This window comes from Cornus florida, unplaced genomic scaffold (genome assembly GCF_030987335.1).
Source record: "Cornus florida cultivar Cherokee Brave unplaced genomic scaffold, ASM3098733v1 CherokeeBrave_3.0.0_Hap2_Chr10, whole genome shotgun sequence".
Taxonomy (NCBI): domain Eukaryota; kingdom Viridiplantae; phylum Streptophyta; class Magnoliopsida; order Cornales; family Cornaceae; genus Cornus; species Cornus florida.
The window spans coordinates 113,951,393-113,976,822 of NW_026775580.1; positions in this window are offsets into that span (position 1 = coordinate 113,951,393).

Consider the following 25,430-nt stretch of genomic DNA (forward strand, 5'->3'; position numbering starts at 1 on the left):
GTACTAACAGCCCGTAACAGGCCTGTAAAGTAAGGAGTAATATTATTTTGCATTTAGGCGCAAATGACCTCCACCCAATTGAATCAAAATGAAATCCTGATCCCGTTATTTTTATGGAAATGAACATAATGGAGGGATCCACTGTGTAGGGTCGTATTTTACAAGCATGTGACATTATTCATGTGAAATATGGACAAAAGTCTTTCATGAACAATGATACAAATAGTATATATAATTATTGACCGTTTTAGCAGATGTCTTGATGATCCATGAGTTAAAATTTTTGGTGGACTTTGGAATATCTATTTCGACTCTTTACATTTAATAATCTAACGGTGTATCTCACATCGTTTATGTAATAAATTAATTATATTCTTTATCACAATAATAATATTTTTTTCATGTATATGTTGCATTAAAAATATACTAGTCATCACGTGGCTGTGTTTTGTTACAGTTATATATATACATATATAAATATTGCTTCACTTATCGTAAAAACATGTCACATGCATGGTTGATTTATTGTTTCACTAATTCTATAATTTTGGCAACGATCCTTTTAAGTCTGACTTGTAGAGAGTCTCTACACAACTATTCGTTTTAGACATATAGATGCTTAATTTTTAATTTTTAATTTTTAATTCACAAATTTGCCCAATGAAGGATTATTAAAGAAGAATATGTTAGGAAACGTGCTAGTTTTAAAAACTTTTCGAGGGATTTTAATTCATAGATCTTGATTCATTACATAGAGACAAGTTTTATGCAAAAATAAAACATGATGTATCATTTAATTAAAAGATTGAATACTTACATCAAGGTTTGAGTAAACCTTAGATCTCTCCTCTAAGGTGAATGTTCTCACTTATTGTAGATCCCTTTTGCTAGACACCTTTTCCATGGATCTCCATTTTCTTGGTAATGGTCTTGCCTTTAGGAATCACTCATAAGCCTCCATGAATGACCTTGGAAAACTAAGCTTGTGGGAGCCTCCATTAGATGAGAACACTAACCCTAATTTTCTAGAGAGAGAAAATTTATTCCTTTTTCATTCTTATCAAAATCCCCCCCATATACATAGATCATGTAAATATATAGGCAACATAAAGATAATGAAAAGGAAACTATAAATCCTTCTCAATCTCTAATTCACATATCTCAAATCTAATATGATTCAAATATCAAGTTGGGCTATGAGTGAGAATCCTTTGGGCTTATTATTTTTATTGGCTACAATGAATTAATAATTGGCCCGGTCTATGGACCCAATTAAATTAATTCATAAATTAATTTCTACTCCACTAAAAGAAATTAATTGAACTCCAATTAAATAATAAATAACCTTTAAGTCAATGTTGCACTTTGACTCCTCTATGCATAATTAGTTATCGGATAAATAATGCCATCAATCCGACTACTTAATTAATATATTTATTTTGGTACCTTTAATTATTTCTGACTTGATCACAATAAAACATTTGTTTGACAAAAAATAATAATTTAAATAAATAAATATATAATAAATCATTTTGTCTAAAAACATACGAAGGCCTTCGAATTTACTTTGTGATCAACCATAATCAATACAAAATAAATACAAGTAACAATGATGCAAATATTGAAAATATAACCCTCTAACTATTAATTACATAACTATCTAAAGTGTCGGTCTAAGGATCCCGAAAAATCCGCCGAACAAATCAAAGTAATTATTAATTAATAAAAGAGTCTATAATTTTATCATGCTTAAGAGTCAAATGCCATGACGGTGATAGGGAGCAATTGCATACGACGGCTCTCGCAATATATCTCAACCTAACGCGGATCTAGTTCAAATCTTAATTAATTATGAGTCCATCCATAATTACCGACTCTGAACAATTTATAATTACTATTTATATATCATGCATTGATTGCCATCACGTACATATAAATAAATATTTCTCGTAATCACAGGGACACTATCAATTTCATAGTGAATCGAAACATAATACATTGAATTCACCAATTATATAAATCATAAATATTTCAGATATGTCAGGAACATATGTCACTATAATTCAGATAGGAATTTGCTATGCCAGGGCATATAAATCCCAACAGCTCTGACCGGGTCCTTTACAAGGGTCGCGATACCAAGTCAAGCTTGAAGAGTTGTGTGTGTTTAGGAGGTGGCCAAGTTTTACATTTATAAAAAGCCATTACTACCTTTCTCTATATAAAATATAGATAGGGCGAGTAGGGATCGTCCCAAGGGATTTGATGGTGTATCGAATTGTGAATTATGGTAATTAGGGTTAGTAGATCAAGTGATCACACAATTGGTTGGTTGGTTGATTAAGCTAAATTGAATTCAACTAAATAAAATAATATGAGGTAAACAAGAGAGAGAGGTCTTGGGGTGTAGAGATCACCACCAAGCAATACTTTTCTATACTACTAACAAGTGATCAATTGAGGGTAATGGGTGTGTTGCAATATGATAAGGGTGTGTGTGCATTAGGTTGATTCAATAGGCAATGATGACAAATCAAGCAAGTATTGTCTAAATATCATGTGAAGAGCACAATATATCTAAGCAATAGAGCATATATTGTCTAGACAACATGGGGATAGCACAATAGATCAAAACAAGTCATTAATCCTTCATTAAGCTCACAATCCACATGCAACACAATATTAGAGGAATATGCCATTTGGACTCACAAGCATGGAACATCAAACATCAAGAGTAGATTGTCCTCCCATCTAACATTATACTACCACTACACTAAATCTACACTACTAGCATGAAAATAAAGCTATCTAGACTAGGGGAGAGGCACAAACCATCAAGAATAGGCATAAACCATCAAATGAGCCAAAATAGCATTCATTAAGCATATCATCTTGATAATCTCTAGATCTATAGCATCAATACACATAGACATACATCAAAAATACATGAATATCCTACTCTAGCATACATAGACATATGGGTAGAATAGAATAGTCAATTGGAAGCATTAAACTATACAAACCATGAAATAATCAAGATTTATATGTACATGAATATCAAGATGTATCATACAACACTAATCCCTCAATAATACACAAGATTAGAGTATAGAAAGCATGCTTGGGGCTAACTCTAGCCCCAAGAAGATGTCTAGCCACTCATGGTAGTGATGATCCAACCCTCAAGGGCTAACTCCATGGCTGCTCCTTGTAGATGAAGATCTCCTTCGATGGTTGCTCTAGCTTCCTCCCTTTTTCCTCTCCAAGAATAGCCTCCAAGATGATTTTCAATGTGTGACAAGAGACTCTAGACTCCTCACCAAAAAGTGTATCATATTCCTTATATAGGTAGGTCAAATACACCCTATGATGAGCTGTGGTCGTGCAAGGCATATTCTCCAATGATTGGGTGAAGGACGGAATAAATGAGCTGGACTTTAACTTTTTCTCGCTAGAGGAAGTTCGATCGGTCGAACCTTAACTTGGATCGATCGAAGATGGGTTCGATCGATCGAACTGCATCTTGGATCGATCGAAGTGGTCTGACTCCTCCGGATAAGAACAAGGCTGAGATATTTCGAAGATATTTATGGGGAAAAGGACAAAAGTGGTTGGTATGCGTACAGCTGTGGATAAGATCAATCATTTGAATAGGACAAAATAGGGTTCGATCGATCGAAGGTGATGTTGGATCGATCGAACTTGGAATTTCAGTAAAGGCCAAGGTTGGATCTATCGAGAAGTACTGTGATCGATCATAGATGTTCGATCGATCGAACTCTAAGTTGGATCGATCGAACTTTTCAGCTGCACAACTTTGATTCCTTTTTGCTCCTTGCTTTCTCCACTTTGCTCCCTCCTTTGGTTTATCTCAGGATTGCTTCAATTAAGCTCTTATTTGGCTGAGTTAGCTCAATTTTGGGATTAGTGCCTGAAAATATAAATAACACGTAATAAGTCTAAAACGGCAAAGTAAGATAGATAAAGGTACTAGAATGCTTAATCTTAACGGGTTTAAATGCGCACTTTTCAGTGCTCATCACACCCCCAAACTTAAATATTGCTAGTCCCTAGCAATGAACTAAGAAGTAAAGGAATGAAATGAACAACTAAACAAGTATAAACTGGAAAGCAAGTAAAATGATAGCGCCACTTTCGTAGGGAACACGATTGCATTTAGCATATGCAACAAGCCTTTTAAACCCCTAGGTTACCCCTAGTGGACGAGTAAAGTCTCGTGAGGGTTTCAAGAAATGGTACCCACAAACATTAAGCTCATTCTTTCAAAAGAGGCACTAATATTGCAAACAAGCATTGGGAGAAAACTACCTCAAGTATGCAATTTTTCAACCGTTTCTAAGCAATCTCCCAAAATTTCAATATCAAGCAAGCAAGCATGGTCCTCCACACATCAAGAAAATGATCATGAAAATCAAAACAAATCTAGAATCCATGTGAGAGGTCCGGCATCAAGTGTGTTGCTATCTTAGCTAACTAGAGAAGTAATCACATCCTTACCCTCAAACTAGCACACAAATCTAGTACCGATCATCAAGATAAGAGAGTGGACCTTTTATTAAAGCTTTATTGTTCTAGGTGCGCTTATTCTTTTCACTCTATTTCTTTTTTTTTTTTTATTTTTATTTTTATTGAGGATCAAAGATGGAAGTATTGTGCAATGTGTTGATCTCTTAAGTTTTCTAGAAGATTCATGTAGCGAGCTTTAGGTCAATGACTCCCAAACCAGATGGCTTTAGGGCATTAGGTGTTAAGACACCCCTACGGACTTACAAACTCAAATCAACTAGGCTACAAATCAAGAAGACAACCATCTAATCATTTCCCACTTCTCACCTTTTGGGAGAAGTCCTCACTTTTATTGGTTTTTGCAACTTCTTCTTCTTCTTTTTCTTTTCTTTTCTCTTTTTTTTTTTTTTTTTTTTTTTTTTTTTTTCAATTCAATTATTAACCTAGAGTTTGGGCCCTCCACCTTTCGGCGCGAGAAGTTCACTGCTTAATGAGGCAAGAATCCCGGCTACTCAATGAAAAGGGGTTGTTATCCACCTTTATCAAGAATGAAAGCTTTCAATGCACTACTAGCCCAATTGGGATATAACCAATTCAATAATCAACAAAGCATGTACCCCACAATTGAATGCTAGCGTGCGCCGGTGCTAGTGTAGAATCCTAGAATGAATCTCAAAACAATCACAAAATCAGGATGATGTGGACCACAAATGTAAGCAAGATATCAATCTTTTGAAAAATTTACTCCTAAATGGTATCCTCAAGGCATACAAGGAGTATTGGACTCTTAAGTCAAGTAATTTTTAAATTTTAAGCAATATAGTCCTCAAAAGATCAAAATCATAGCTAGAAATGAACCAAGTATAGAAATATCCCTCAAATACACAAGACATGCTCAAAATTTAAATTTTAAAGTAACACTGAAACATACACCAATACCCCCAAACTTAAAGTGCACATTGTCCTCAATGTGTGAAGAGAACAAAGGAAATAGTATACCAGTGCTTTAGACATGAATGATCGGGATAGAAGTATCCAAAGTGGGTGGCATGGCCCCCCCAAACTTGGGATAAATTGTGGTCCTGAAAAGTTTGCACTCGGATAAACTCATTAGATAACAAGATAGGATAATCAGTACACAGTGGACATGCAAGTGTAAGATGGGATAAATAGAGAATAGAGAGAGAGGTGTAAGAGTGGTCCTAAAAACTTAGGCAGCACTCTCTCACTGAAGTCACTGTGGTGTACCTGATGGAGTCAAACATACAAATATGAGATACTAAGAGACATCTATAATCAAGAAGCAATATATAGAGAATATAAAGTGCAGGTACATCAATAAAATAATAAAGCCGACAGACCGGCCGCAAAATATAATACAGTAACAGTGACAGTATAATACAGATCCAGAATAAAAGAAATGAAAGCATAGAACAACTGGAAGTGGAGTCTCAGGAGGCCCGATCGTGAAGATCTGCAGTGGCTGGAAGTGCCGGCTGTGAGTTCGATCGATCGAACTTAGGTCTCCACTTTTAATGAATATATATATATATTTTTTAGATGAGATACAAATTTCAATCCATCGAAGAAAGATTTCGATCGATCGAAGAGGATAAAGAATGTACAAGTTTAAGGGTTCAAGAGTTGATATGTGCTGGAACCTTGGATCGATCGAACTTGGAATTCGATCGATCGAACATGAAAAATTTTGAAAAGTCCCGAGAGCATGCATTTTGGAGTGTGGATGCAGGTCCAAAATTTTTCTAAGTGTTGGGACTCATGATCGATCGAACCACATGTTGGATCGATCGAAAGGTAGTTCGATCGATCGAAATGGTTTACGATCGATCGAACTTTTGAGAATTTGGAGATCCTGAGAGCATGCATTTTGGAATTTGGATGCAGGTCCAAAATTTTTCTAAGTGTTGGGTGCAAAATGAGAGCTGGATCGATCGAACCAAGACTTGGATCGATCGAAATTATGCCTAAATGCTCAAAATGACTTGAATGCTCATGCAATCCCTTACTCAGTTCCTTCCAATTTATATGAACCATAAAAACAGTATCTAGACTTCGCAAGAATCAAAATGCAAGATAGAAATGAGGGATGAATAGGGTTTTGACATCCTACGAATTTCGGTGCTAGTCTTTAACGTCTCTAGCAAGACCTTGGGCTCTTTTAGCCCGGATCAAAGATCTTGCAATGCATCCCCTCCTTTTTGGGATGAGAGATGTTTCGAGTCACTCCCAACAAATGGTTCTTAGAAGAACTTGTTGGGGTAAACTCAAAAGACGTCTTGAGTTCTTTGTCAAAACCTTCCTTGGGCTTCCACGCCCTTTCACAACAAGAGTTCGAAATCACTTTACTGGCATGCAATGCTGAAGATGAAGATGAAGGCTTTGAAACATTGTTCATGCACAAAAGCTCATTTCTTTCACAAACAAGATCATGATATTCCTCTACCACATTAACCTCTTCTTTATATTTGTCAAATGGATTGGGTGTGGGGTTAAAGATGTTCAACTTCACTCTCATGTGCCCAAAAGAAATCTTCATTATCCCCATCCTACAATTTATGTTGGCATTTGAGGTTGCCAAGAAATGACGGCCAAGGATAACCGGAATTTGGTTATTTGGATTGGGCACCGGTTCCGTGTCAATGACGACAAAGTCAACCGGGAAGAAGAACTTATCAATCTTAATCAACACATCCTCAATTATCCCCCTAGGCTTCTTAATGGATCGGTCGGCAAGTTGTAAAACCACCGACGTCAGTTTCAATTCACTTAGGCCCAATTCGACATAAACCGAATAGGGAAGAAGGTTAACACTAGCCCCTAAGTCAAGAAGTGCCCAGTTGATGACATGTTCACCAATGACACAAGATGTTGTAGGTGCACCGGGGTCCTTAAACTTTGGTAAAGTGTTGTGTTGTAGAATGGAACTCACTTGTTCGGTTAAGACCACCTTTTTTGATGTTTGGCTCTTGTTCTTCCGCTTTTGGGTGCATAAGTCCTTTAAGAATTTGGCATAAGCCGGAATTTGCTTAATTGCATCCAAAAGTGAAAGATTAACTGTGACTTGCCTAAACATATCCATTATCTCATTGTTCTTGGTCTTTTGCCTTTCTTTTGAAATGGACCCTTTCAAGGCGTCCGGAAATGGAGCTTTTTCAAAAACTCTTTCAGCATTTTCTTTCAAAGAATTTTCAGCATTGGACTTGCTCGATTCATTGGATTTCAAATCACTTTTCAAAGAAGAATCATGAATAACATTTTTCAAACACATTTTTCAACACTGTTTTCAATGAATCTCTTTGGAAATCATCTTTCAACTCACAATTTGAGGGCTTCTCATTCTCAAGATCATGCACATGCAATAAAGGAGGAATAGTGTGTGGAACGGGACGGGTGACAACTTGAGGTTGTACCGGTTCACTCTCTTCATTAGGCATTCTAACTTGATTGTCTACTACCCTACCACTTCTCAAGGTTGTTACCGCATTGACATGCTCAACATTATGCCCTTCCAATGAGGATTTGGTTTCTACAACACATTGTTGTTTGATTGGGGCATTCACGTGCATCTTTCCCTTCTCTCTAGCATTAAGTGTTTCAGCTATTTACCCTACTTGGGTTTCTAGCTTGGCAATCGACTGAGAATGAGAATGCAACAATTGAGTATTTGCTTCTAGAGTACCCAAAGCAATTAAAACCTTTTCCTCAAAAGCGGAACCTCTAGAATTTCCTTGAGAATATGATTGGTTAAGAAAATGAGAATTAGCAAATTGATTTCCTTGTGAGTTATATGGTCTTGAACCTTGGGATCCTTGGTTTTGAAGTGGAGGTGGAATGTATTTCCCTTGAAAACCGCCTTGGGAAGAGTTTGAGCCCTCCCCTTGGTTTTTTCAAGAAAAATTAGGATGATTCCTCCAACCGGGATTGTAATGATTACCATAAGGATTGTTCCCTTGGTTCACAAATGTTGCATTAACTTGCTCAATGGGTTCATTTTGAATTTGTCCATGAGGACAATTAGAAGTAGAATGAAGAACACTAGAACAAGTCATACATGATTTATTTTGAGCTCTAGGAGAATGATTAGGAAAGGAAGACACTTGATTCGCCGAGTTTTGATTGATCAATTGATCAAATTTTTGAGATAAAGACTTCATCTCGGTAGTTATATCATTTGAGTGATCAACTTGATGTAAGCCAACACTCTCCCTACCTTGAGAATTTCTACCATTCCTAGATGACAATGTTCTATGCAAAGAGTTTTCACTCATGCTCTCATAAAGACGCCACACGTCTTCCTCTTGCCGGTCTATATAAGAACCTCCCATTGAAGCATCAACCATGCCTTTATAATTGTCCGATAAGCTTTCAAAGAAGAATTGGACCAATTGCCATTTAGGCATGTCATGGTGAGGACACTTCCTAAGCAATTCATTGAAGCGTTCCCATGCCTCGTGGAAAGTTTCTCCCTCCCCATATGTGAATTCCCTAATGGCGGTTCTCATAGCATTGGTCTTCGAAACTGGATAGTACTTTTTCAAAAATTCTTGTTGCATTTCTGCCCAAGAAGTTATAGAAAAAGGCCTAAGGTTGTTGAACCAATACTTCGCCTTATCTTTAAGGGCGAATGGAAAAAGTTTCAGCCTTAAAACTTCTTCCGGCATGTCCGTGTATCGAACGGTAGAACAAACTTCAAGAAACTCATCCAAATGCTTGTAAGGTTCTTCACTAGGAAGTCCATGAAAGTTAGGTAGCATTTGGATAGTTTGTGCTTTAATCTCATAATGGTGTGCTCTAAATGGTGGCAATTGAATGCATGTGGGTGCATTATACTCATTAGGCACATAGTGATCTCTCAATGCGAGTGGTGGATTAGCAGCTTGAGGTGCAACATGGACACCTTGGTTATATTGAGCTTGATTAATGATGGAGGGTTGTGGTGCATACATTGGCCTTGGAATTCCCATTGGAATTTGGCCTTGTTGTTGAGGAGGTTGATGAATGTATGGCCTAGGCATGCCTAATGGAACTTGCATATTATCATTTTGCACATTAGGGTGAAGGATGCCTTGTTGGTCTATGTGACCAAGGTCTTCAACATGATCATTATTGAGAGCATCCATTGGTAGATTGGTTCTATGTGAACTTCCTCTTCCCCTTGGATTCCTAATAGTGGATTCTAAATGCAAATTAAGAGGGACAAGAGTAGGTCTTAATGAACGACGACCATGCATGTACAATGCAACACGAATAAGCAACTTTCTCAACAATGCAATTAAACTTCACAACCACAATTTTCAAATGCAATATATGTCAAATAAATGCCTCCACGTGGGCCCCCGATTTAACTAAGGAGGTTGAGTAAGAAGGTCTCACAATAGTCCTTTAGCACTTCAACTCCAAATTTAAAAGCTTAGCTTAGCAAAAAATTTTTAGCAATTCTTCATTTTAAGCATTTTTCCTTTGCTTTGCTTTGCTCCTTAGCTTGGAAGTTCTTTGCTAGCTCCTTGCTCAATGCACCTTGTTAATGAAGAACAAACTTAATAAGTAATCAAAAACAGAAAATAAAAAGAAAGTAAAGACACGATCAAAAGAGTACTAATCCTAATTGAATTTCACAATTTGACATTGCCAATTTAAAAATCCCCGGCAACGGCGCCAAAAACTGACCGGGTCCTTTACAAGGGTCGCGATACCAAGTCAAACTTGAAGAGTTGTGTGTGTTTAGGAGGTGGCCAAGTTTTACATTTATAAAAAGCCACTACTACCTTTCTCTATATAAAATATAGATAGGGCGAGTATGGATCGTCCCAAGGGATTTGATGGTGTATCGAATTGTGAATTATGGTAATTAGGGTTAGTAGGTCAAGTGATCACACAATTGGTTGGTTGGTTGATTAAGCTAAATTGAATTCAACTAAATAAAATAATATGAGGTAAACAAGAGAGAGAGGTCTTGGGGTGTAGAGATCACCACCAAGCAATACTTTTCTATACTACTAACAAGTGATCAATTGAGGGTAATGGGTGTGTTGCAATATGATAAGGGTGTGTGTGCATCAGGTTGATTCAATAGGCAATGATGACAAATCAAGCAAGTATTGTCTAAACATCATGTGAAGAACACAATATATCTAAGCAATAGAGCATATATTGTCTAGACAACATGGGGATAGCACAATAGATCAAAACAAGTCATTAATCCTTCATTAAGCTCACAATCCACATGCAACACAATATTAGAGGAATATGCCATTTGGACTCACAAGCATGGAACATCAAACATCAAGAGTAGATTGTCCTCCCATCTAACATTATACTACCACTACACTAAATCTACACTACTAGCATGAAAATAAAGCTATCTAGACTAGGGGAGAGGCACAAACCATCAAGAATAGGCATAAACCATCAAATGAGCCAAAATAGCATTCATTAAGCATATCATCTTGATAATCTCTAGATCTATAGCATCAATACACATAGACATGCATCAAAAACACTAAATCTAGAGATAAACACATGAATATCCTACTCTAGCATACATAGACATATGGGTAGAATATAATAGTCAATTGGAAGCATTAAACCATACAAACCATGAAATAATCAAGATTTATATATACATGAATATCAAGATGTATCATACAACACTAATCCCTCAATAATACACAAGATTAGAGTATAGAAAGCATGCTTGGGGCTAACTCTAGCCCCAAGAAGATGTCTAGCCACTCATGGTAGTGATGATCCAACCCTCAAGGGCTAATTCCATGGCTGCTCCCTGTAGATGAAGATCTCCTCCAATGGTTGCTCTAGCTTCCTCCCTTCTTCCTCTCCAAGAATAGCCTCCAAGATGATTTTCAATGTGTGACAAAAGACTCTAGACTCCTCACCAAAAAGTGTATCATATTCTTTATATAGGTAGGTCAAATACACCCTATGATGAGCTGTGGTCGTGCAAGGCATATTCTCCAATGATTGGGTGAAGGACGGAATAAATGAGCTGGATTTTAACTTTTTCTCGCTGGAGGAAGTTCGATTGATCGAACCTTAACTTGGATCGATCGAAGATGGGTTCGATCGATCGAACTACATCTTGGATCGATTCCGAAGTGGTCTGACTCCTCCGGATAAGAACAAGGCGGAGATATTTCGAAGATATTTATGGGGAAAAGGACAAAAGTGGTTGGTAGGCGTACAGCTGTGGATAAGATCAATCATTTGAATAGGACAAAATAGGGTTCGATCGATCGAAAGTGATGTTGGATCGATCGAACTTGGAATTTCAGCAAAGGCCAAGGTTGGATCTATCGAGAAGTACTGTGATCGATCATAGATGTTCGATCGATCGAACTCTAAGTTGGATCGATCGAACTTTTCAGCTGCACAACTTTGATTCCTTTTTGCTCATTGCTTTCTCCACTTTGCTCCCTCCTTTGGTTTATCTCAGGATTGCTTCAATTAAGCTCTTATTTAGCTGAGTTAGCTCAATTTTGGGATTAGTGCCTGAAAATATAAATAACACGTAATAAGTCTAAAATGGCAAAGTAAAATAGATAAAGGTACTAGAATGCTTAAGCTTAACGGGTTTAAATGCGCACTTTTCAGTGCTCATCAAGCTCCCACTTGCCCTCATAGCCAATTCAAATTGCATCTAACTCCAATGTTATCCATGTGTTGATCAAAACTATTGATCGACGACACCTTTGTTAATGGATCAACAAAGTTGTGTTCCAATGCAATGTTCTAGCCACAAGTACATTTTCCTGCCGGACAATATCATGTAGAACATGATACTTCCTATCAGTGTATTTTGTTCATCTATGGAACCTTGGGTCTTTGGTTTGGACTACTTCTGCACTATTGTCGCAATATAGCTCGATAGGCAGGCTAGTATGCTCCACAACCTCTAAATCAGTGAGATCAAACCAATAGGCTTATTTTGCCGCCTTTAAGGCTGCAATATATTCCACCTGCAGGTTTGAGTCAGCAGTTGAAATCTGCTTAACAATCTACCAACTGATTTCCCTTCCATTAAGTGAACATACACTAAGTCATGAACCTCATAGTATCTCTTCTAATTGAAAATCAGAACTAGCATACCTGACTAGGACCATATCATCACATCGATAAATGAGTATGATATCATTGATTCTCCTTAGGTACTTAATGATATTTTTCACAACAGACTAGTTGTCAAGTCTAGTATTGGACTGATCTTTACTGACTATCCCTACTATGTAACGGATGTCCTGTTTGGTATAGACCATGGCATATATGAGACTCTCATATGCCGAAGCATATTGTTCCAGTCTCATTTGCTCAATCTCCTTTGATAGTCTTAAAAAACTACTTACTAGAGAGAGCAATCCATATCAATAAAGTAAGAACTCATTCTTTGAGTTATGCATACCAAACCTAGTCAAAACTTTATCAATGTAGGATTATTAAGATAAGCCTATTTTCCTTTTAACCTGATCTTGCAAAAGCTTGATCCTAGGAATATAGCTTACATCTTGAAAATCCTTCATTTAAAAGTAATTGAACAACTACCTTTTTATTGATGACAAAACTTCCACGTCATTATAAATGAGTAGGATGTCATCAATATATAGAATTAAGAAAAATAATGACATTCCCTTGTACACTCATGATTTATTCACTAAGAAATCTTCTGGTATCTTTTTGTAGATTAACTTACCTTCCATAGGTATCACCTTACTAGAAAGTTCTATAAGATCCCAGAATTTATTAGAATACATAGATTCCAACTCTAATTTCATAGTAACTCGCCAAACGATCTGTATCCATATCGGTTCACGCTTCCGTGTAGCTTACTGGGTCCAACTCATGTTTAACAGGGATGTCCATAATAGTTTCACCTAAAAACAGGAATCTGTGTACTAGATGATGCTGACGCATCAATAGGGAATTCATATATTATTCTCAATCTCTATAATAAGTGTGTTCACATGTGGTACATCTGGTACTCATACCATATTCTCTAACATTATGCTACTAGGTGTGTGATTCATAATATGATTCTCATATAGATAAACAGTGAGTGTAAACAATCAACTTTTATCTTTGAGATCATAAAATAATCCATCCTAGTGACTTAAGAGTAGCTATCAAATCTAGCATGCCTATGATCTGCTTCCAACTTACTTGTCCATATCAAACGCACATGTGCAAGACTACCCCATAGGTGCATGTGATTCAAACTAAGATTTAGTCAAAAACACAGCTCAACGGTATCCTTGAGACAAACTAAGATAAAATGCAGTTCATAATGCGCATCGATGTCATTAACGCTAAACTCTTAAATGAAAGAGATAATGTGGCATAACTGATCATAGATCTAACCATGTTAAGTGGAATTCTGTTATTCCTATTTGACATCTAAATGCATTTAGTGTCAATTGCGAAAAACTGGTACATAATACCCTCATTGACCATATAGTCTTTGCATTATCCCAAGAAATACTCATATCCTCGATCAGATCGAAGTGTCTTGATAAGTTTACCTCATATGTGCTCCACATCAGTCTTAACCTTCTCAGAATATACCAAGAGTTTAAGACTTGTGTTGCATCAGATAAACTTATCCAAAACATGAGTAATCTTGCTTGGATGTTCATAAGACCACACGTGTCAGTGTGTACTGACTCCAATTGTCCTTTATGTCTATTTCATCTGGCTGATTAAGCCCTAAGAGTTATCTATCCTTCAAAACAGGGTTCACAAGTTTGGTTTAGGCTCCCCTGCCTCACTAGGTAATTAACCTTCTTTGACCAATTTTTGAATCTCATTTTGATTGATAACAACCCAAAAATAGACATTAAAAATACAATGAGTCATTAAAAATTCAATCTAGAAGATGCAACATTAGTTTCTACATCCTGCAAATCTTAAGAGTTTGTGATTATAGTATATTAACCATCTTTCAATGCACCAGAAGCAATCGCATATCTATTCAATTTTATAAAACCAGTTTTACAAAATAACAACACAGTTTTTATAAACCACAAGTGAAACAAAAATTAGATTGCGTCTAACTTCTATGCATAAAGATAGTTCTCTAATACTAATATCCTCATACTCTCTAATTTCAGATGTAATACTCCCACTGACCTAACTACAACCTTGGCATCAGGTCAAAAGATAAATATATATCCATATCATCAAGGTTTCTGGATTCCTGAAATCCTTACAACGAATTGCAAAAATATTTAGTGGCTCCAGAATCTATCCATCAGGAATTAATAGATACAACCTCATAACATGGCTTAATGATTAAATATATATTTTCCTATGCCACGTCATTGCTTAGACAGTTCGTCCTTTAGTGTCTTCGTTAGCAGCAAAAGAAACAATTTAATTTGCCCTCAACATACACTGCCTTATTCCCTTTAACCTTTTGGATACCCATGTTTTGTGCTAGCCTAGTCCTATTATCATCCTTCTTCTTTGCTTTGCCCGTCCACTTGGGCCTAGAAGAAGATGGTATAGACTAGGTTAGATTGATAGAAACGCCTATACTCTTGATTATCCCTTCATCTGTTACCAATTCTATAAGAATATCAGCGAGTGTGAACTCAAACTGATTCCTTATTTAGTTCATTCTAACAGAATCGAACGAGTTTGGTAACAAGGCAATAATCATGTCAACTTGAAACTTACCACTCAAGTCAGCCCTATTGATCTCCAGCTTATTTTTAAATAATAAACAATCATTTTCCAAATTCGATTTCATACTGGAGGTCCTTAGGCTATCTTGATGCTATTCAAGTCTGATATAGTACTTTGACATACTCTCTATCTAATTTCACCAAAACATCTTATTGACATTTAACATGATGTGGAAGAAAATAAAATAATGTAAATGTTAGCTTTGGAGCATATTCGAGGTAAACTCTAGAATATTGCACCAATTCATCTCATTTGCCTTATTTCACTTATTCAAAGTATTAATGTTCTCTTGGGTATCTTAAAGTGAAAGAATTAGGTTTAGGAGTAGTAAATACATTTGTACCCTTACGTTGTGAATAAAATATCTAAGTTCCTTTCCCAGTCAATATTAATGAGGTCCAGTTACATTGAATATGTAAGCAAGCAGATAAACTGGATTAGACATAATTAATCTTAATATAAATGCATTCATACAATATGCAAGGTGAATTATTAATACTGTCATGCATATTTAAAATTAAAATGAGTTTGTTTACCACATAATATAATAAATCTCAATCGAACAAGAGATCATTATCATTATTAGTAAACAATCCTTTTTAATTAATGCGAGTCCCTCAACCCTGTAGTATAATAAATCAACCAATCAATATGTCAATAACTTATCCTGATGGAGGAGTTCATTATTACTATTGTTAGGATTCATTTGCTATTTGATGAGCACTTCCATTAAAATAATAATATGTGGGTCCCTTAACCACTGCATGAAAAATCGGATAATCAATACGCCAATAACTTATTCGGTTGGTGAAGTTCATTATTATTATTGGCGGGCAAATCCCATCATCTCCATATATCTTAAGACAATGCCTTGTCTATCTATATGAAATGATTCCCGATTATGTTTAGCCTTTCTAAAATCACCTAGTATAGACCACTCCGTTGAGAAGCTAACACTATTGATTTTAGATTGAGTGTATAACGTTATTAATGCTCTAATGAAAAATAAAACATTAAATATCTTGTCATTATAATTTAGACTCTTTCAATCATGCGTAGGGCCTTATTTTTAAAGATCTAATTACAATGAACATTTAATATTATTATTTTCATGAGACAACCATTCTTGTAATATTAAGACTCTTCAAATCAAGCGTGGGGCCTTATTTTTGAAGATCTAATTACAATGACGTTAATAACGAAGGCCATGGGGCAATGTATAAAAATCCCCGCTCCCACTCAATTTTTAATCATTCATAATTAGGGTTTTCATTTTATTCATTTACATGATATAATGCATGCAAAACGTCTTGATTTTAATCCAATTAAATTTAGAAAATATTTGGACTTTAAACGATTCACTAATATTTAATTTGAGGCACACTTTAAAAATAATTTACAAAAATAATTTTTCGTTTCCCAATAAGTGCTCTCAAATTAATTAGTAATCAAATCCAATTAATTTTCATAATTTAATTAATATAAATCAAGTCATTTAATTAAATATCATGGATCCAATGCATGAATAATAATAATAAACAATTAATTATTCCATGTATCAGTTAAATAAATAAATAACAGACAGAAGTAATTTAAATGGCCAATGGATTCAGCTTTTAACATTTATATGCTCTAAGTAATGCGCGAGGGTCTATCATTAGCCGCGTCACATGGGATTATTTCCCATCAATCCCTCTTGATCTCCGGCCAAAACCTTGCCGCCGACAACTCTCCGGTCGCCGAAAAATCGCCGAAAAATTCCAGAAATTAAATAAAAATTCCAGAAATTAAATTAGGCCTTAAAAAATTCCAGAAAAATTTCGAAAAATTTCTAAAAAAATCCCAAAAAATTCCTGAAGCCTAATTTAACCCTCTTAGACATTCTTGAAGCTTCATAGCATCCTTTGACGAAGATTACATGGCTTTAAAAATATTTCTAATTTGAAATACAATGGAAAAAATTAAATTACATCATTGAACTTTCAAACGGCTAAATCAAAGCCTTAATTACATTCATCCAAAGATAAAATTACATTAATTTAACCTATAAGTTTCATCCATGGCCCAACCATACATCATCATTCATTCACAATTATTCATACATCATCATGTATCAATATATATCAACATATTAAATCATACATCAACATACATCAATAAAAATATATATGAATATAATTTTGGATCCATGAATGATGATTTTCATAAAATCATGATCTCTAGTAATGAATCAAATCATGCTCTGATACCACTGTTAGGAAACGTGCTAATTTTAAAAACTTTTCGAGGGATTTTAATTAATAGATCTTGATTCATTACATAGAGACAAGTTTTATACAAAAATAAAACATGATATATCATTTAATTAAAAGATTGAATACTTACATCAAGGTTTGAGTAAACCTTAGATCTCTCCTCTAAAGTGAATGTTCTCACTTATTGTAGTTCCCTTTTGCTAAATCCCTTTTGCTAGACACCTTTTCCATGGATCTCCATTTTCTTGGTAATGGTCTTGCCTTTAGGAATCACTTATAAGCCTCCATGAATGACCTTGGAAAACTAAGTTTGTGGGAGCCTCCATTAGATGAGAACACTAACCCTAATTTTCTAGAGAGAGAAAATTTATTCCTTTTTCCTTCTCATCAAAATCCCCCCCATATACATAGACCATGTATATATATAGGCAACATAAAGATAAGGAAAAGGAAATTATAAATCCTTCTCAATCTCTAATTCACATATCTCAAATCTAATATGATTCCAATATCAAGTTGGGCTATGAGTGAGAATCCTTTGGGCTTATTATTTTTATTGGCTATAATGAATTAATAATTGGCCCGGTCCATGGACCCAATTAAATTAATTCATAAATTAATTTCTACTCCACTAAAAGAAATTAATTGAACTCCAATTAAATAATAAATAACCTCTAAGTCAATGTTACACTTTGACCCCTCTATGCATAATTAGTTATCGGATAAATAATGCCATCAATCCGACTACTTAATTAATATATTTATTTTGGTACCTTTGATTATTTCTGGTTTGATCACAATAAAACATTTGTTTGACAAAAAATAATAATTTAAATAAATAAATATATAATAAATCATTTTGTCTAAAAACATACGAAGGCCTTCGAATTTACTTTGTGATCAATCATAATCAATACAAAATAAATATAAGTAACAATAATGCAAATATTGAAAATATAACCCTCTAACTATTAATTACATAACTACCCAAAGTGTCAGTCTAAGGATCCCGAAAAATCCGCCGAACAAATCAAAGTAATTATTAATTAATAAAAGAGTCTATAATTTTCTCATGCTTAAGAGTCAAATGCCATGACGGTGATAGGGAGCAATTGCATACGACGGCTCTCGCAATATATCTCAATGTAACACGGATCCAGTTCAAATCTTAATTAATTATGAGTCCATCCATAATTACCGACTATGAACAATTTATAATTACTATTTATATATCATGCATTGATTGCCATCACATACATATATATAAATATTTCTCGTAATCACAGGGACACTATCAATTTCATAGTGAATCGAAACATAATACATTGAATTCACCAATTATATAAATCATAAATATTTCAGATATGTCAGGAACATATGTCAGTATAATCCAGATAGGAATTTGCTATGCCAGGGCATATAAATCCCAACAGAATAACACTACATCAGTAATCTCATTTCCTATCACAGACCAATACCGTTGAAAAAATCTCAATGTAAATCCATCTGGCCTTGGTGCCTTATCTAGACTCATAGAAAAAACAGTGTTCTTAACCTCCTCTCTAGATATCATCCTTTCAATATCATACACATCCTCCTCAGAAATTCTCTTTCTGATAAATTCCATACTTGGAAATAACTGAGCTGGTCTGTCATTTGAAAATCTCTTCTGAAAATGCTGAATAAACTGTTCTTGGATTGTACTAGGATCTTGGATATACTCTCCTGCAACATTTTGAATAACTGTGATGTTATTTCCCACTCTATGCTCCTTAATTTTCTGATGAAAAAAATTTAGAGCATCTATCCTGATCTGTTAACCATCTGATTCTAGATTTTTGGTGTAAAAGAATAGTTTCATTGATGATTTTGCCTGCAACTCTTCTCTTAGTTTCAACCAAACCACATAAACTGCCTTTACCAACTTACTCTTTGAAAAGACCATTTTATGCCTTTATTCACATTATCATGAATATAGTTATATATTCTTCTTGCTAGAATTTTGACAATTTTTTTTTTTTTTTTTTAATCTTTTGTGATAGGTTACTAGACAAAATAATTAAGCAAATAGTGATTTTTTATGCATTTGTTGGCATTACGTTTTTGAAATATTTTTTTTCTGAAATGATTGATTACCACCAGTTCATTAGGGAGCAGAATAATCAGAATTTCTATGATTCTAGTCTACACAAAGGTCAAATACTATGCTTATTTTATGATTGCACAATTTTAATGCTTTTTATACTCATACTTAGGGGGGTCACGTGCCTTTAAGTGACCAATTTTACGGTGTATCTTGAATTTTATTACCTTATTGGTACATCGGCCCGTGTGGAGGCCATTTTTATTTCTTATTTTAAAATGTTGAAAGCATGAGAGTATGTGATCATCGTATGTGGATGTTTTGATTGATTGTTGTGGAGTAGAAGTTGTTGATATGTTGTTAAACCTGTCAAGAATGTGCACCCAGCCTTTATCAATTGTTTGTTGCTTGATTGATAGATATGTTTGAACTTTTATAAAACCTGGTATTTAGAATCGTCAATTTCCATTGCTAACATTAGGAACTATATACTAAATCATTACTTTAATTGAAAATAGGCAAAAAATTCCAATGAATTTAAATTTCGGGTGTAGTTACGAATGAAAAGGAACATTAGGAGTTCTATCAAAGTAATACTTTAATTGAAAATGGGTAAACAATTCCCACAAATTTAAATTTCAATTAATGCATCAATAAATTAATTATTTACATTAATGAGATTTACAAAAGAGAACTACCAACTAAAACACTCAAACAACCATGAGAAGTGCATAGGCATTACAACTTTAGAACGAACATTCACCTTAACTTGAAGCTTTCTTTGTCTTCAAATAATCAACAAATCCACTTTAGAAGCTAAAATCACTCCAATCATATCCAAAAACCTCCAAATAAATTCATAACATTTTATGTAATAACTAAATTTAAAAAATTTTAATCCTAGGAAAACAATATATGTAGGTATATTGGAGAATGACTTCTCCATATTCTAATTATTTATGACCCTATACTAATGAGCAGACAGACCATATATCATCAGAGATAATGAGAACCAATCCCAGAATTATAATTTATTTTAACCAGGCCTTATCATGAAAAATCATTCCTGAGCACACAAGTATGTTGCATCCCATATCTAAAAGGATTTAGACTAAAAAAATATCATACTAAAACCTTTAAAATAACACTTCCCATGCCCTCTCTGGAGGGTAATTGCTTAGTCATATATGGCCGGTTCTATTGATCCATGGATAATTAACGTGTAAAAGACGTGTTAACATAGCACAGATGTTGAAAAAATATATAGGTTAGTTGGACTTGGAAAACTTGCTACCATAACTTAAATTACTTTCCTTATGAAACATGTGAATATAATTACAGATCTTGTTCTCAAACTAAATTTCTACCTTCCAATGGAAGAGAAGTTTAGAAAAATGTCTGAAACACTGGATGAAAACAAGCTTCATGGGTATGCAGGAAATGTTAGGGGCACTTGAGAACTACACAAATAACATGCAGCAGTAAGGGAAAATAATTATAAATGTCTTAGATAAATGAAGTTCTAACTCTCATAAAGTGTATCATATGAAAGAGATCCATATAAGGTGTTTCTACAATATAAATTTAAATTGTTACAAATTTGTAAGGGAAATATAAGAGAAACTGAAGACAATCAATACATTTAGTAAAACAATAACACATTTTAATGAATAATTATTATAACTCAATCTCATTGGTACATAAGGTGAAAAAAAAATTAACACTTTAGGCCCCACGCAAAAGCATAAGAGTACATGAACTTGAACAAATTTAAGCCCCAACTTGTTTAAATTAATGTAGAAAAGATACGCCTTTGAAACATGAATTCATTAACTCTTAGATATGATGGAGATCCATATAAAGTGTTTCTACAATAAACTAAAAATATAAATTGTTACAAGGTAAACATGACAGAAACTAAAGACAATCTAAAAATTTAGTGAGGAAATAATCAAAACTTAATCCTATAAGTATAAACATTTACCCCCAAAAACATGAAAATTTTGATACTGAAAGGTGTTTTTATCCCCTAAAGAATAAAACATAAAAAAAAAAAACCTATAAAAGAGTAGAACGATCATAGTACACATGAACCATAACTTTGGCTGTTTGGGTGATTTTTGGTATGCTATGAAGTGAATAATTAAAAGATGGAAGGGTTAGGCCTATAAAAGAGTGATCATCCTAGATTCCCATAACCATCACAATTAAGGTTTGTTGAAAAATTCCTGTAAAAGATGTTCTCTACTTAATTGAAGCACTCATAGCTATAAGATTTGGAGTCTTATTTAGAAACTTGAGAACTTTGCTTAGGGAAAAGAAATAAATAAAAACATATAAACTTTGACTAATTAAACTAATATAGACCAACTAAAAACCATGAACAAAGGCTCATTACAATAATTTGGAATAAAATATGACCCATAAATCCTACTGTAGCCCAAAAACGGAAAATCTGAAAAATTATTAAAATAGAGCATAAAAAGAAAACATATATAAATTAAACTAGCAGCAAATTGAGATAATATATATATATATATATATATATATATATATATATATATATATATATATATAAGACTTGATTTGTATTCAAAGTTTATTCTAGAAGGTGCTATGTTGGTCCTGGCTTGATGATGAATGAATTTCTGAAGTTCCCCACTTCTCCAAATATTTATCCTTATTGAACTTCTCATGGACTGCATCACCAACTGAGTAGCTGTGCAAGTAATCAACTTCACAATGATATTATAAGTGAAGCCAAACATATTCAATTTACATCAATGCATCAACAAATTGTGGCAGATACATAAAAAAGAAAAAGGTCTGAAAGTTTAGAACATCAGAATCTCCAATAAAGATGGAATATGAGGGGGGGAACTTAACACACTATTTATAGAAACTCCCAAGATCCCAATTTCAAGTATGAGTCAGATAAGAAAAGAAAGAGCTCTGAAATTTAATTAGAAATAGAAGCATTTGAGATTGATGTTCATGAATTATTGATTAATTATTATAATTTCAATGGAAATCTCAAAAGATAAGATTTGTTGGGTAAAATTGAAAATCAAATTTCAAAGGCAAAATAAAAAATTGAAATAAAAATTAGGGTAGATGAGAATAGAATTTACCTGATATACGAGATGATCAAAGGAGTTCTTTATGGACTGAAATTGTGCTAAATGATTCGTCATCATCGATTAAATGAAACCATATGCAGATTTGTGAAGTACAGACCAAATAAGAGCAGGATTACCCTTGGAGTGGCAATTTCTTTGATATGCACCCACATTTCCTTCCCTTTGAAGGCAATATACTACGCTTGAAAATATTGCTCCAAAATGGGTCCTGCAACAATTAACACCAACAAGAATGTTTCAGATTTGCTCATAATCGTTGCACAAAAAACCTACAATGTTCAGATTTGTTTCAGAATGTTTCAGATTTGCTCATAATCATGAGATAAAGAGACTACATATTATGATATTGTAGTGTTCATGAATATAAAGAGATTATGATATTGTCTATTATCATACATCCTTGCAAAAATCTAGTATTCAATTAAGGAAAATTACCTGCTTGAAATATTATTGGCAGATCTAAGGAAGAAATTTTTAGCAAAATGTTTGTGTTTGATTCATAAATGATAATCTTGTTATGTCCCTTTTTTATTAGCATTCTGAATTTGAGACTTGTGTGTTGCAGCTACTTTCTTGGATTTTGTACCGTGGATTTTGCAGCTACTTCCTTGGATTTTGTACAGTGAGGTAGTTTTTTGACAAGTGCAAACTGAAACTCAAGTGCTAGAAGGTTTATCAAATTTTCAACAGAAGTGTTAAGAAATTGATGATTTTCTTGACAAATGGATTTACTTCCTGTTTTGGAACATTGATAAATGTTGAATTGTTTTGGCACATTGATAAATGATGAATTATAAAATTGTTTTAATTCTTTTAATATGTTTAATGGGATATGTATGTTTTTTTGAATTGAATTATAGCTGAAAGTGATGTGAATTATAGGTAGTGGATGATTAACTGACATTAATTAAGGGTGTTTTATTTATAAAATATATATATATATATTTTTTATTTACGGGGAGCTTGAAATCCCGTAAATAAGTGAAAATCCTCCTAAATAACTTTTCTACGGTATACATGGCAAGTCGTGAGAATGGTTTATATTATTTACGGGTACCTAAAATTCACCGTAGAAAACTTTTCTACGACATGCTTCAATGCCTCGTGAGATTATTTACGGGTAGTTAAAATTCGCTTTAGAAAACTTTTCTACTCCTCTGTACCTCGTGAGATTATTTACGGGTAGTTACAACTCACCGTAGAAAACTTTTCTACGGCATGCGTTGGTACCTCGTGAGATTATTTACAGGTAGTTACAATTCGCCGTAGAAACGTGAGATTATTAACGGTAAGTTACAATTCGCCGTAGAAAACTTTTCTACAGCATGCCCGGTGCCTCGTAAGTTAATTATTAACGGAAAAATATCCATGTTGTAAATAAATTTAATATATATAAACAAAATTATTTTTTTACGGCGAATCTATTATTTTTATACGAGATAGATTTTTTTCCGGTAAAAAATTTGAGTATTTACGGAACCCTCATATACGAGGGCTTAGAATGCGCCGTGGATATGTTTCCCCAGAATTTTTGGCCCTTCGTAGAAGCCTTTTTTTCTTGTCCATGGCAACAGAAGAAACAATTTTGCCCATATATAAAGTGATGTTGTTATATTGTTATTTTATATACTTTTCTCTTTGCTAAGGTTGGATTATGAGTTAGGTGGAAAATGAAACAATTTACTTAAAATTTTAAATTTATCCGTCATGGTTAATACATACATTGATTTTGTTTATTTTCTTTTTGTTTGGTATTTTATTTTATTTTTCTAAAAATATTACGTTGGCTTCTCCTTGATGGACTGCAACTTGACTTATAAAATATCTTTTGTAAAAAACAAAAATAAAAATAAAAAATAAAAAAATTAACAGGGGAGTTTGAGCTTTAAGTCCATAGTACAACAATGAAGTTTATGCTTTGAAAATATGGCAGCAAAAAACATCCCTTTTTGTTGCAAAATGATTTTGGAGTTAAAATATATTGGGTGAATTATCCTCGCCACCTCTTAGGCTTATGAGAAAATTTAAAAATTTTCTTCTTAATTATGCATATTTTTATGTCAACTTTTTTAATTTATTAGGTTTGATTGCTAATTTTATCAAACTAATTACAAAAGTATACAAAAACACTATTTAGCAGATGCCTCGATAGTCCAGTGGTTAGTGCCTCCGATGGATTTTGGAAGTCCCAGGTTTCGATTCTTTGTACCTACTAATCTAATTTCTAACCCTTCTTGCCTTGTAAAAAAATATATATAAACAAAAATATTATTTAGACTCTTCAATGGTCTTAAATATTCTCGTTTCTTCCAAAAAGTCCGGCGTGGTTCCAAGTCCATAAACTCCATTATTTCCAGTTACAAGGTCCAACAGACAACTTAAAAAAAAAAAAATACCCATTAAGCAAATGTATATCTTAAACTAGACTAGAATACCCATCATATAAATATATATCATACTCATCTAATATAAATCTAAACAACTAAAACAGATAAACCCTAAAACAAAAAAAAAAACAAAAAAAAAACAAAAATTGCACTTCCAGCGATCACCCATTTCTTCCCTTCGGATTCTAGGCTTTCATTTGGTTGATGCTTTTTTGAAAAACCCATATAAAATTTAAACACAAAAATTAAAAAAAGCTTCTGAACTTAGAAGAAAACAATCTTTAGTTGTTTTGATGACCCAAAAAAAAGGGAAAGCAGTGGTACA